The sequence below is a fragment of the Cynocephalus volans genome, chromosome 8 (assembly GCF_027409185.1).
Source record: "Cynocephalus volans isolate mCynVol1 chromosome 8, mCynVol1.pri, whole genome shotgun sequence".
In the NCBI taxonomy this organism is placed as follows: Eukaryota; Metazoa; Chordata; class Mammalia; order Dermoptera; family Cynocephalidae; genus Cynocephalus; species Cynocephalus volans.
The window spans coordinates 135,799,453-135,814,523 of NC_084467.1; the positions used below are offsets into that span (position 1 = coordinate 135,799,453).

The 15,071-nt window shown below is 36.5% G+C and overlaps 1 protein-coding gene across 1 annotated transcript in view; it reads left to right on the forward strand.

Moving 5' to 3' along the window:
• Window positions 1–335: 335 nt before the first annotated feature.
• The window catches only part of CEP350 (centrosomal protein 350), a 165,457-nt gene continuing 150,721 nt past the window's right edge, over window positions 336–15,071 (forward strand). Inside the window, exon 1 of the mRNA XM_063103904.1 lies at window positions 336–648. The gene's annotated coding sequence lies outside the window, so the exon portion shown is untranslated. The remainder of the gene's footprint in view (window positions 649–15,071) is intronic.

A 15,071-nucleotide genomic window follows, 5' to 3' on the forward strand; every position in this document is an offset into this window, starting at 1 on the left:
GGTGAAATGCGCAGCGAGAAGGCCCAACTAAGGGAAGGAAGGGAGGCGTTCTCCTCTGCGGATATACTGTGGCTCCTCCCAAGTCCTGCAAGGCACATACTTCGCCACACCAAACATGGCTTCCTTGCGGTTCCCCTCCTCCACTTCTCTCGCGCTCACCTTTTGGCCACACTCAACAGGGCCCTAACAGAAAGTTGCATTCCCGTGGAACCCTCTCGGCACAGTTCTCGCGAGGTTTGCCTGGGCCCTACCGCTCCCGCCCTGCCTCGCGCCGCCGCCACAGCCGCTGCCGCTGGCGCCGCTCCTCCTCCGTGTCAGTTGTTGGGCTGTAATGGCGACTGGGCCGCCACCGCCGAAGTGACTCCCGGGCGGGGGTGCGGGGCCAGACTTGCGCCAGAGGGAACTGCAGAGAGCCGCAGCTCAGGGGGTGGCTCGCTGTGGGGGAGGGGAGGCAGTCTTTCCGCCTCTCCTTCCTTCTCTGCAGACCCGCGGATCCCAGAGCCGGTGCGAGACGGGCACCCGGTGCGTCCCCGGAGCGGGGAGGCCAGGCCGGGCAGCCCTGGGGCCGGTTGGGGCGGCGTCACTGCACCCTCCGCCAGGCTCCGCGGGATGCACCGTGGGAGCAGAGGGCGGAGGCGACACTCTCAGGTGAGCTGCGGGGAGACCTGGCTGGGACCTCGGACTCTCGCTCAGCCTCAGCTGCCTCTCTCCGCGGTCCCGGGTGCCCGGTGGCGGCGAGAGAGGCGGGGCGGGGCGCGGGGAGCCCTGGCTCTGCCTAGCGTCCCTCTCGGGGAACCTCCCTGGGTTCTGAGGCTTTTCGGGGAAGGCAGTCCTGAGACATGAGTTTCAGGTCCCACCGGTGCCTGGCGATACGGAATTTTCTTCCTTACCTGCCAGTGTCTCCCCCTCCCTCGCCCCTCCTCGTCCGCCAAGAGGTAAGATACCTCTCGCCTTTGGTCTTCGGAGAAGTGACCCTTCTTCGTTTGGAAGTCAGGTTTATTTTGGGAGATTCCGGGGAACTGGCTTCAGTGGCAGGGATGACCACTTTCTGTTCCTTTTCGGTGGGGATAACATTCTCAAGTATAGGGAAAACTTTGATCTGCTCTGGTTAAGCAGCTGCTGAATGTTGTCTACCGGTTCATTCACAAAAGATTTAGGGGGAGATTTAAAAAGCTTTACACTTTGGAAGTTGTCAGCATTCTCCTCTCCCCCCACCCCCCGCCCTCTTTTAAATGCAGCCCAGCATGCTAAGTAATATTTAGCTAATGTCATAGGTATGGGTTGGAATTTGCCTGGATTTTAAATTTTCAGATAGGAAGTATCGCACATAGGTATAGATTTCAGTGTGGTTTTAATGAAGTACCCAATCCTTCATATGGGGAAAAACAGATTGTCAGGAATAGTGATCAATATCCATGTACTCCGCCTGATTGTTTTGTTTTGATGGTGATCCTTGTTTTGAATTTGGAGAAGTCGTTAATGTTGCCATGTTAACGATACCTCCTGCCCTGCATTTTAAGGGTTTTAAAGGAAGGCTGTCTTAGGCAGATGTAGTAACAACCTGAAAAGTTTTGTAGAAGCAATGATAAATTACTAAAAACTGCCCTCCGTTTAAAAATCTTAGTTTAAGATATTGTTTTTAAACAAGGCAACATGCTGCTAACATGGGATTACGACTTTGGGGGATTAGTTAGTTGTTAGGCCTATACTAGAAGTTCAAACCCAGTTCAAATAATTAATTTTGGTGTGTTAAATCCACAAACTCCATTCAATGTAATAAAATAAATCTGAACCATTAAACTGTCATTACATAAAATTTAAAATACTTTAATCAGAAAATAAATGTCAAGCTAGAATACATTGTATGTGTGGATAAGTACATGTGTATCATCTCATCTTCACAGTCAGTAGCAGAACTTTGTGTTTGTGGTAATGGTGAGTTGTATATGTGAACAGTTTCATACATGTGTGAATTTCTCTGATTCTCTGAGATATATTGGTGTGTAATGTTATGTAAGAGGGTTAAAACTTGAATAATCAATCTTCTGTGTTGTAATCAATTTATGAAGTTTTTGAATTTTTTTCTTCTGCTTCTGATTGCCAGTCTTTGGCCCATTTTATAACACTTCCAGCATATCATGGGCAGAAGAAAGGAGATGAAGTCCTTTTATATGTCAGATTGCTATAAGTTATAGTGGGAGCAAAAACGAAGCTGTTGTCTAAAATAACTATATTTTTTGGTGTGCTTCCACATACATTATTGTATTTAGACTTCATAGCAATCTTGTGAGGTAGGTTTGGCAAATGTCTTTATTTTGCAGTTGTGAAAACTGACACACAAGGAAGTTTATTTAGAATACTAAATGCCACTCATTTCTGCAGATAATCTAGAATTAATTTTATTTTAAATTAAACATTAAAATAGATACTTCTGGCATTTAGTATTCTTTTAAAATTTAAAAGAAATTCTATAGAATTTCTGTAGAACACAAATAGCATTTTTGTTCCTTTTTACATGCCACTTGATCCTTTTGCTGATGATTGTCAGTTCTTTAAAAACATTAGTATTTTCATAACATGTTAATTATTAACAAGTCATGAATTATTATAATGGACCACTTTACTTCTATATGTACTTTTTGCTTCAACAAGTTTCTTAAGAAATTCTGGTTAATTTATTGACTTTCATTTTCAGTTTGGTTCTTCAAATAATTTATACTCTTGGTTATATAAAACAAATATTCAAGCCACATGATCAGTAGCATAACAGAAAAGTAGTAAAATCTTGGTGATTTTATTGTAGAGACAACTGATGACTTAAAAAGTTAACTCTACAATTGTGACCGTTATTTTTGTAGAGTGGGGCAAGTTGTGAAATAGTTTTCCTATTGACGTTCCATGTCAAACAATTTTTAGTGTCACAGATAGTAAAAAACCAAACAGTAATCAAAAGATTGCATGTTTTTTTTTTTCTGCACTGCTGTTTTTTGTTCATTGTCATTGTAAGTGTAATTTTACATTTACTTGTGGATATTTTGGGTTATTATTTGCCTTTCTCATCTGATCTGTAAGTTCCATGATGGTAGAAATCCTTTATTCATTTCTTTGCACCCAGTGTCTAGCATATAGTAAGATAGTCAGTAAGTATTAGTTGACTAAATTGGCTAAAGAGTGGTCCCAGGATAATATTTTAAAAACAAAACAAAAAACTTGTTCTTAGTTCCTAGGCACACTTCAGCTCTTAAGAATACACTCCAGAGGTATGTTCAAATTTGCTAGATAGCAGGGGAATGACATCCTGGGATTAAAAAGCCACTGAGAATAAGCCACAGGTGGATCCCGAAAGCTTTATTGGCTATTTTAATGATTTGCCTAGGTGCTCTTGCAATACTTATTGTAATTTAAAGAAAATAGAAGCTTTAAGACCCTAACCTGTTAAACTAGTACTATAATTAGAGTACTTATAACTTTAAGTCACTTCTTAATCACAGCATTGGGATTTTAAATCTTAAGAGCCAGCTAGTCCAAATCCCACATTTTATGTATAAGAAAACAGGAAATCATATGGGGAAATATCTCACCCATAATTGGTTTCATAACTGGAGGAAGAATCCACTGTATAGTTGCTAAGTGTACATTTGTTTAATGGGTTGGGTAATTGTCAAATTAGAGGATAATTGTAATCAACCTGGCAGTCTTTTCTACATGAGTATTAATTAAGAAGTCAAAATAGGCCTCTCTTTTCATGAATCAAAAATATTTAACTTACAAATGAATCTCAACCACTTCCTCTGTCTTTGGAACTATAAATTAGTACAACTGGAACAACCTTCTGGAAGGAAGTTTGGCATACCTATCAAAATTGAAAGTGTACATTTTCTTTGATGGAATCATTACATTTTTAGGAGTTTGTTACATAACTTTTAACACAAGAGCACTTTAGTAAATCTATATGAATGTTCATTTTAGCATTATAAATAAATGTCAGTAAATTTATAAGTAACAAAAATGTCCTAAATATCCATTGGTAGGGGAATATATAGTTAAAATTATAGTATATTTATGTTGTGAGGTACTATGCAGTTAACAGGTTTTGAGATGTCTGTCTTTATTTCATGAGAAGCAGCTGAGCATATTCTTTAGCGCATGTAGGGGACTTTCTGGGTTCAAATCCTAACTGCACCACTTACTAGTTGTGACCGTTAGTAAGTTTTTAAAACTTATCTATAAACTGGATATAATAGTTCTCACCTTACAGGGCTGTTGTGAGAATTAAATGAGTTAATATGTATGCCCTAAGTAAGCACAGTAAGCAACACATAAGTGTTTGCTATTACTGTTATGTACTGACATAGAAGAATGTTCATGATATAATATTGAGTGAAAAAAATGTTACACTACACTGTAGAATGTGATCTGATTTATAAAAAAATAAATAGGCAAATAAACATAGTTTTGTTTTGATTTTCTATGTCCATAAAAAAGCTCTTTAAGGGTAAATGTTAAACTGTTACCTGTGTTATCCCTGGGGGATTGGTTGACTTTCCTTCTTTGCTTTAGAAACTTTTGTATTGTTTCATTGTAAGTCCCTCTCTTATAATTTTGGAAACTTTCCTAAAAAAAGAAAATATTAAAGGAGAATTTTTCTTCTATTATTATATAAATGTATTTTTGGATATAGTTTTTAATATAGTTTTTATAGACCTACAGATTTCATCAACAGAATATCACATGATTAGATCCTGTTTCAAAATTTTTGTTAATGGAAGGTTAAAGCTAATCTATCAAAATCCCTAATAAACATACTTACCTGCTAGCTTTATGAACTTAAGTCTTTTTTTTTGTTTGTTTTTGGCAGCTAGCCAGTGGTAAGGGGATCCAAACCCCTTTACCTTGGTCTTATTTATTTACAAAGTAAGCCCATGGGCAAGATCAGTGTTTCTTAAACCCAGAGTTCCCAAATTATGCATTGGGGTACCTTGGAGCACCATAGTGAACTCACATGTGCACTGAGGGATATTTGAAAAATTTCAAGGGAAACATAATATTTGACAGCTGTGGGGTATCTGTGGGATATTTGGCATCTGTGGGACACTGCTCAAACTACCAGTTTGAGGTGGTATACATGAGATTGTGTTACATTTTGTTCCATGACAATGTGTCTTCAAAGAGCTGGGTTTTTAACTCCCCTGTTGATCTTCATGATAGTCGCACTGCCCCCACTTTGGTTACCCATTAGAACCTCCTTGCCCAGGCTACACCCCAGAACAATTAAATCAGACTCTTTTGGGGGGTATCAGGCATTAGTATTTTTTTTTTTTTTTTTTTGTCGTTTTTGTGACCGGCACTCAGCCAGTGAATGCACCGGTCATTCCCATATAGGATCCGAACCCGCAGCGGGAGCGTCGCCGCGCTCCCAGCGCCACACGCTACCAAGTGCGCCACGGGCTCGGCCCTGCATTAGTATTTTTTGAAGTTCCCCAGGTCATTCCAATGTGCATTTGAAGCTGAAAACTTCTGGTCAACAGCATCATCTTGACAGCAAATATTTGAGCACATTTTCACGTTACCTTATGTAAGATGTTCTCAAACTTGGCTTCCCCTAGGAAGTGTTTTACTTTTTATTTTTTGAGATGAAATTCACATAACATAATATACATCACTTTAACCATTTAATAGAGTATAATTCAGTGGTTTTTAATATAGTCACAGTGTGCAACTGTCACCACTATCTAATTCTAGAACACTTTCATCACCCCAGAAAGAAAGCCCATACCTCCCAATTCCCTCTTCTCCCCATCCCCTGGCAACCACTAATCTACTTTCTGTCTCTGTGGATATCCCTATTCCAGATGTTTCATATGAATGGAATCATACAATAATAAAATGAAAAACAAAACTAGGTTTTAGGAGGTTGCTGTGATAAAAAGCAAGTACTATGCAAAAATCAATGTGGTACAGTAAATGAAGGTGGCAGTGTCCAAAATGATTTCAATGTTTGTGAAGTTGTAGAATGTCTAGTAGGTACACACATCCCATTAATAAGTAATTGTGGTTATTTAGTAATAAAAATTATTTCTTTCAATTTATATGTGTTTTTCAAACTGCTATGTTGTTAGGACATAAATACATGTTAGGTTGTATGGACCTAACTAGTTAATAAATGTAACTGTTAGGGTTTTTTTTGGCCAAGGAGAGCCATGAAAAAATTACTGAGTCACTAAAGGTTCTGTGAACTGAAAATATTTGGGAAGTTCTCAAACTCTTTTCAGGATACCCACAGTAAGAAATATATTTTCATATATGAGTATGTATGAGGACATGCTATACATATATATATATTTATATACAAAATGAAACAAAATTTCACTAAAAAAATCCCCTTTCTGCTTTCAGTATATCCTGATATTTTCAATATCCTGATATTCAGTTCTGTTTGGTTTCATTAAAAAATGCTAGCTTCAGCACATCAAATTGTTGTTGCTTTTTGACCTACTGATGGATTGTGACTACACATTTGAAAAACATGAGGCTAGATGACCTCTAATTTCCACAGTGTTAGTATGCTTCGTTTCTCTGCTTAGTTATAAATGAAGTTAGATTATACTTTATACAGTTGATGCATCTCTGAAAATTTGTGTAGAAACTACATTTTTGTATGATGAATATTTACATGATGTAAAGGAGATCTATCCTATTTTACAGATGGAAGGATATTTTTGCAAACAGAAGAATCTGATTTATCTTTGATAAGTTTGGGTTTTGGTGAATTTTTTTTTTAACTTAGCTACTTACAGTTTTTCTTGTTGTAAGAGGACTTGTAGAAGCTGTTGCTGGAATTGTGGTACTTTTCCTTTTTAAAACTAGGCTTAAAAATTATTCATGAGCATTAGCACTGGCTGCAACTTAATAGGCTTCATTTCATTCATGATTTTCATGTCTAAATTTATACAATAAGAGTACTTTATTAAAGAATTTCTTTTTAGCTTTGGATTATTTTAAATTATGAAATATATATGTACACATATAATTTTATTTTTTCTTTTTTTTTCATGTTACCATATAAGTAAGACATTTTCTGCTTAGAAAGGCTAACCTCTTCATATTGTGTGAAATACCTGGATTCATATGTGGTTTTTTGCCTGTTTGCTTTTAAGAATTATATTCTGAGATTTATCAATGGGACCATTGTTTAGCAAACGGGTGTGGAGCACCTAGTGTGTAGCCGTGTATTGTGCATGGGCTAGGGATATAAAGAGGAATAAAACATCCCCACATCCTGTGCAGGACCGTTATGTAAGTAATAGTACAGAAGGGAAAGAAGAATGATAAAGTGCTGTGGTGCCACAAAGAGGAAGCAATTATACTGTCAAGGAGTCAGTAAGGACTTCCAATGAAAGAAAAATTAGTTTTTATTTCCTTAAACAGCCTTTCAGTTAGCTGAGTTATTTAATATGGAAGGAAAGTTTTGAAAAAAATTGTTATCCTTGTTTTTTCCCCCTCAAAAAGTGATAAGGGCATTTGCATTTGCTTTTTAAAAACTAAAAAAACTTATACACTGAAAAATCTGCTTTTTATCCTGGCCCCTCACTCCTGCTCCTCAGAGTTAACTAGTATTAACAGTTTGTGTATCAGGGAAGCTTTTATAGTGAAAATTTTATACTTTAAGGCAAAAAATAATCCTGACTTGAAAACTATAAGACACCTTTTTGGGAATACATTTAGAAGAGTAAGTATTCAGGATAACTGGATAGTGGGTAAGCAAAGTATAGGCTCACTTACAGGGTTCGCCCCGGCCCCTCATCTTCCCTTTTTGGTTATTCCTGGTCTAGTTTGCCTTCAACTCTCTTTAAGTAACACTGCAGGTACCTCTAGTTTAGCTCTTTGTTTCATATCAATGTGGGACATTGTTTTCTCTGGTATCCTCACCCTGTCTCCTATGCTGCAGAGGCCATACTAGTACCAAACATTACATAGTTTCTTCTGGATTTCCTGGATTGCAGTATAAGTCAGCCTTGTTTTTGCAAAAGTAGTTGTTGAGGTTTGTATTTTACTATATTTTTTATTTTTATTTTTATTTTTTGAGGTTTGCATTTTAAATGTAAAAACAAGTAAGGCTAAATTCTCAGGTGATTGTATATTATGGGAGTGTTGGTCGTTCTGAGAGTTGACTTGGAACAATGTAATAGGTCTGACTTAGAGCTGGAATGTTTTCTACTTTTCTTAGCCTGGTTCCTACTAAATTTACCGCTTGTTCATTTTATGTTGAGAATAGATAGTAGGACTGTTTCAGGCAAAGATGGTTATTATATAGGATCTAATACAGTTGAGAGAACTGAAATGTAGCAAAGATATGGAAAATATTCTCTGTAAGAGCCAGAACAAAGTAGTTTCTTTCATCTTTTATTTCTAGCGCCTGGCACATAGTAGGAGCCCAGTAAATATTGAGGAGAATGGGACTATGTGACTGAATGAGAGCACTGTGAATAAACGTGAAAGGAAAATTTGCTGCTAGAAGATTCTTGAGAATAGGCTATTTAAAAATGTCATCATATATCTTATTTGTGTATATATCACAGGTATAGATCAGTGTTTCTCAGACATTTTGGTGTTGATCATTTTATGCACTTGAGTTAACTGAGGATACTAAGAGCTTTTGTTTATGTGGGAGGTATCAATATTTACTGTATTTGAAATTTCAAATGTACTTATTAATTTATTTAAAATAATAAACACATTACATGTTGACCTTAACATTTTTTAATGAAAAATAACTATATTTTCTAAAAAAAAAAAAAAAACTGAGAAAAGTAGCAGTTTGATATTTTTCAAATCATTTTAATGTCTGGCTTAATAGAAGACATCTGGATTCTCTTATCTGCTTCTACATTTAATCTGTTGTGATATCATGTATCATGTGGCATTTGGAAAACTCCATTATATACTCAAAAGAGAATGAGAGTAGAAAAGACAAATTATGTCTTAATATTGTTAGAAATAGTTTTGACTTCAAAGACAACCCGTGAAAGGCTCTCAGAGAACCTCAAAGATCCCTGGACCACACTTTGAGAACTGGTGATATAGATTATAAATTCAAAGTAGAAAAGGACCTTACAGATTACACAGCCACCTTTTCTTGAGATCACCTCTTCTTGTAGATGATTCTGGCTTGTGCAAATGGATGACTCATATAGGGAATATCTCGTTTGTTTTTTGGGAATAATCATGAGTTGGCTTTTATAGATGCGGAGTTTGATGTGCTTTTGAGATTTCTGAATAAGCAATTTGATGTGTGGATTAGGATATCAGAGGTAAGATCTGGACTGGAGTTTTGGTAGTCATTGGCATATAGATGGTTTTTGAAGCCTTGGGCAAGGGTGAGGTCACCCAGGGAGAGAGTATAGTGTTAAGAAAAGAACCTAAGGTCAAACCCTCCTGAACTTCAAGATTTCAAAGCTAGTCAGAGAAGGACTAAGCTAGCATAGGAGACTGAGAAAGAGAAATAGAATAGGAAAATCAGTGTGTAGTATAAAGAAGCCATGGGAAAAAGAGTGTTACGAGAGAGTGATCAACTGGTGAATACTGCCAAGAGGTCAAGTAGGTTGAAGATTGAAAATATCCATTAAATTTGGAGATGAAGAAGTCTTTGCAACCACACTGGAGTTGCTTGAAGGGTGATTGAAAAGTATCTCTAAATGGAGACTTGAGTATACTCAATTTTTTTGAGAAGTTTGTGAAGGAAAAAGCAGTAGTGAAGGAGGGTGCTGGGTTGAGGGAGTTTTTATTTTGTTTTATTTTATTTTTTAGGTAAAAGACTTGATTAAGTATAAATTGCTGATAGGAAGAATCCTGCAGAGTGGAGGAGGTTGGTGATACACATGAGAGAAAGTATAATTGATGGTGAGGTTTCTTGAGAAAACCTTGATGAGGAGATTCAGGAACAGGTGAAATATTCTTATGGCTCCTTTACTCTAGAAGTTACTTGTTTCATTCTTTTTCCATTCCCCCTATGAACTCTAAACCTACCTGACAAGAGAGAAAGTTAAATGGTTAATGTAATTTCCTGGCTGCTGTTAGTTTTGTATGAATCTTTGTACTTCTCTTATGAGGTGGATATTTTGGTGATACTTTGAAATGTGGACTCCGGTTGTTGACTTTAGATCATGTTTGCTATCAAGCAGTCACATAAATTTTTAAAGTTGCATCCTTATTTGATTTATAGGTGCTTCTGTTTTTTATTTATATTATTTTAACAGAATTCTTTTTATATCATTTAGTAGCTTTAGTGAAATTGTGTTTCCATTTTCTGATGACAAGTTAGAGTCATCTTTAACTTTTAGAAGTTGATTATCAATTTGAGCTTTCACTTATATTTTACATGATGCAAATAGAACCATGTCAAATATAGTTTCATTTATTCCTCATGATATTTGAAATTAGTCTGAACAAAGCACTATTGTTCATGTATGCTTTAGCTTTTGCATGAAACAACTTGTTTTTCTACAGGATACCAGTTAACCTCATTGTAAAATGGACACTGGAATAAAACTTGAGTCACTTAAGTAAATAATAAAGATATTCATAAATTTTAAGAAATTTAAGAAGCTTGCAGTATAGTAAGGAGACAAATTAAAGGGATGTAATAAAGTGATATAGATGCTATATTATTGGTTTTCTGAAAACCAGGGCAAGGGTGTAAGAGAGGTGTGACCGACACTCGATCCTTTAAAACACAAATGCGATCATGTCAGAGACCCTGAATAATCTTGTTCCCTTGCTTCTCCAGCTTCATCTCTCATCAGTTTTCTTCTCCAACACATTAGACTTTTTGGTTTCTTAAACTATGTCATGCTCTTTCTTGCTTCAGGACTTTTCCACATATTTTTCCTGCTCCCTTGAAAGGTCTTGCTTGCCTACCCTTAGCTAACTCCTTTATTTGCCCTTTAGGTCTTAGCTCAAATGACACTTTCCTCTCTTCTTCCCAGATTAGATGAGTTCTTTCTGTTTTATGTTCCCATAGCACCATACTTTTTCCTAATTTTCATCCTATATGTAAAATTTGTTGAATATCAACCTTTGGACTCCTCGAGGGTGGAAACCATGTTTGTTCTTTTCACTGCTGTATCCCTACTCTTTCATTCCTACTATATATTTGGTACTCAGCAAATATTCGTTAAATGAATAGATAGTATGGGTCAAATTGAGGAAAAGGTTTTCATGACTGTGGAAGGGTAAAAGTCTGATGCAACAATGGGGGGAGGACCAAGGAGTTTGCTAAAACAACTTACCTGTGCTGTTTAGGAGGGAGGAGAAAATAAAAATCTTCATGTATAGACATGGGTAAGGAAGTCCTGTCCTTTGGGGTGAGTTTGGTAACAGCTGAGGCATGTAGATTATAGGAGCATTCTCTAAAGAAGTTAAAGTGTAGTGAAGTTAATGGAGCAGAGGTTCTAAATAGGAGAGACTGTAGGTGAGAAAGCAAGGTGCCTTATGATGATGAGATTATGAGAGAGGATAGGGGATTGTGGCTGAGTTTGGATATTGTGAAAGGCATTATGTAAATAACTGTTAGAGGCTTCCAGAGGTTTGAGAGAGATCTGGACTTGATTTCCAGTTCTTTCACTTATTAGCTGGATGACCATAGTCTATCTGATACTGTTTCTTCTTTGGTAAAATGGATATAAGAATACTTGCCTCATGGGTTGTGATGGAGATTGGAAATGATATATGGAAAACTCTGCAGTTCTTGGCCCATATAGAAGGAACACATGAAGTGGCAGCTATGATTATTAACTATTAATTGTCCTCATGGTCACCCCCCCGTTGTGTTAGAGGTCTATAATTATGGCTTTTAGTTTAAAGGGAATGTTGCCATCAAGTGTTCTGGAGCTTCAGAATACAAATGTTCTCAGGTGTTTGGGGGATAGGTTTAGTTCTATCCACTGATGCTTATCTTTATGGAATCAACAGTGTTTTTGGAATCTTCATGCATCAAAGATTAGAACTGAAGATAATCTCTAGAACTGTAGTTCTCAAAGCTGCCTATGTATTGGGATCCCTGTAGACCTTTAAAAGATACAGGTTGTTGGGCCTCTTCTTAGATCTGCTGATTCAGAATCTCTTGGGGGTGGAACATGAGTATCTTTGTTTTTAACCTGTTTTCTGGGTGATTGTCCTCTTAAAGCTCTTGAGAAAGCAGGCCCAGAAGACAAGAACTCTGCAGCTGCTTGGAAGAGGGCATTGTGTGTCTGCTCTGCAACTCACTTGAAGTGGGAATGATTGGGAATCTATGTGTGGGTTATTTGGGAGAGAGTTATTTTTATAAAAGGGGCATAAAAAGTAGCTACAGAAGTAGAGTCAAGGGAGTATCATGATTTAAAAGTATGAGACATTTAAATATAAAGGATCTTTCCTATATGTCCCTATTTGAATGGATTAAATATTGACAGATATGATGAGTTTGTAACTGAAGGTGCATTTTGACATATTATACTAGCATTGTAAGACTAATATTTTGTGCATTATCTTTAATACCAGTTCACATGTGCCCTAATTTTTTTAAAAAGAAGCCAAGCATACTGTGTTTTGATAAACGTGTATTTATATATTTAAAATTCGGTGTGGTGAAGGTCTCTTTGAGTTTTGAGAGAAATTTTATTGTAAGTTTATTCATAGAGATAATATCTTTAATTGATGTCGAAAAGTGATTCAATAATAGAAAATAATTAAAACCAAGGCTTGTATTTTTTAATAGAGTTAATCACAAACATGTATGATACAAATTTGATTAGTAGGTCTAAAAATAGGAAAAATAAAGTGAGGAAGAGAAGAGAGGAAATCAGATGAGATTAATATGGAAAACAAAGTAAGTGAGAGGGAAAAATATGATAGGAAATAGCTAAATGGGAAAAAGTGGAAAATAAGCTACTAATATTTGTAGGGAATATACCAGATTTGTTTTTTAGGGAATGAATATAAAAGTTTCCCTGATTTTAAGCAAATTTTCTTAAGTGTACTAGTGAATAAGAGAACCAGAGATGAAAATAGAGGAAAAAAGGTATTAAAAACTCCTCTCCCCTTTTACCTCACTTTTACCATTTAGGAGAAGGAATACATTAAGATTCCTGATTGAATTCATCAAATATGATCTAGGACAGTATATCTGGATTTCTGACTTCAATTTCTGTGTTAGAATTGGGCTTCTTATTGCCCATTGGAGGCTCTTGCGTTTTGGAATCTTTGTTGTTATATTTCAGCATAGGTTTGGTAGGGTTCAAATCGGTTAAGGATGGGGGCGCTCAAGGACATCACAATACTTCCAGAATCAGGGTACTTGACTGTTAATAGTCACAAAATTCTTAACAAGGCAGATGTGTTTGCTAAGTTGTAGCCTGGTAATTAGCAGTGGTATCTCCCCCCCAAAATCTGTTCATCTCTGGCTATACCATTCCCTTTTAAGAAACACTAAAAAACTTTTTGTGAGGTTGAAGCCATGGGCCTAGTAGTTTTCCCTTGGTCTGAGTGGGTAGCTGGGAGAAATGTCTTCCCTGAGTAGTTTTCACTATTCAGTGAATCTAAATGGCAATGTTTTATTGCTCCAGTTTAATTGCTCATTACCTTGTTCATGTCCAGAGAATAAATAAATGAGTCTCCAATACAGTTTATACATATTTCTTGTGCTATTTTCTTGGCCTAATCATAATTAGGCTTTTACTTGGTGATAGCCAGAACAATGCTCGAGTCTTCTGATTCATTGCACATTAATGATGACGTGCTTTTATCAAATGACTCCTATTATTTCCATGACATCATATATTTAGCTTATTATATGGCTACTTGTAGCTCCTTTCTTTGTCCTGTTATCACCAGCAAGGTCAATTATATCCTTGTATGTGTGTGTGCCTTGTAATTTATTTTACTGTATATTCTTACAGGCTACTTGCAAAATAGTATGTGAATTCCATTCCCTTGTTCTCCATTTCTTTTTTTCCCCTGGCTTACTGCCTAGTGATGTATGTTAATTGTGTTCCTTTTTCTTTCTTATGAGTGACTTCCCAGCCTGGCTTTTAAACTACCTCTTCTGCTTTTACGATCATGTTTCTTACTTCTATTAACCATACCACCCCCACCCCTTTTCTCCCATTTGACCTTCCATTGGCAGCCCTGCCTTTGATTCCCCTTTATTTTCTGTTTAAATTGACCTCATAACAGCTTCTGACACTGCCATTTGTTCATCTACTCATTGAAGCATTCTGTTGATATCAAGAGGAATAAGAAAATATAGTTCTTAAGGACCAAGCTTGTGGGGAGACTTATATGCTATTTAAAACTTTTATAGCACTTACTATATTGGATACTATTTGTTTATATATGTGTCCCTTCTAGTAGGTTGGGAGCGTTAAGTGGTTAATGGATGTTCATTGAAAGACTTACATATGTATGTATGTGTTTATGTATATATATATATATATATATATATATATAGTGTGTGTGTGTATATATATATATATATATGAGGGTACTTCAAATAGTTCATAGAAAGATTCGTATTTTAACTATTTTTCCATGAACTTTTTGAAGTACTCATATACACGGTATAATGATAAGTGCTATAAAAAATGAGCAGAGCACTATGAAGTAGTAATTCTATTAGGGGGTAATCTGGGAAAGATTTATAGGGGATGACATTAGAGTTTGGCCTTGAAGGGCATTCCTGCCAAAGAGAATTTAGGAAAAGAAGATAAGGAGACAATTAGATTTTCTGGATGTTCAGAGAATGCGTTCTAGGTATGGCTATCTGACAGGAATAGTTGGTATAAGTGAAGATAGCAAGGGGTGGGACTGTACATTAATGCTATGAAGGGTTCCAAGTATTATACTAAAGAATTTGGAACTTTATCCCATAGGCGATAGTAATTGGAAAGTTGTAAAAGCAGAGTTGCTAGGTTCTGTTTTAGAAAGATAACTTTGGTTGCAGCATGGAGAATCAATTAGGGTCAGGATAATTGAGGAAGCCTTTACAGTAATTTAAGCTAAAGGTGATGCTCTGAACAGAGACAAAGAGAAGAGAG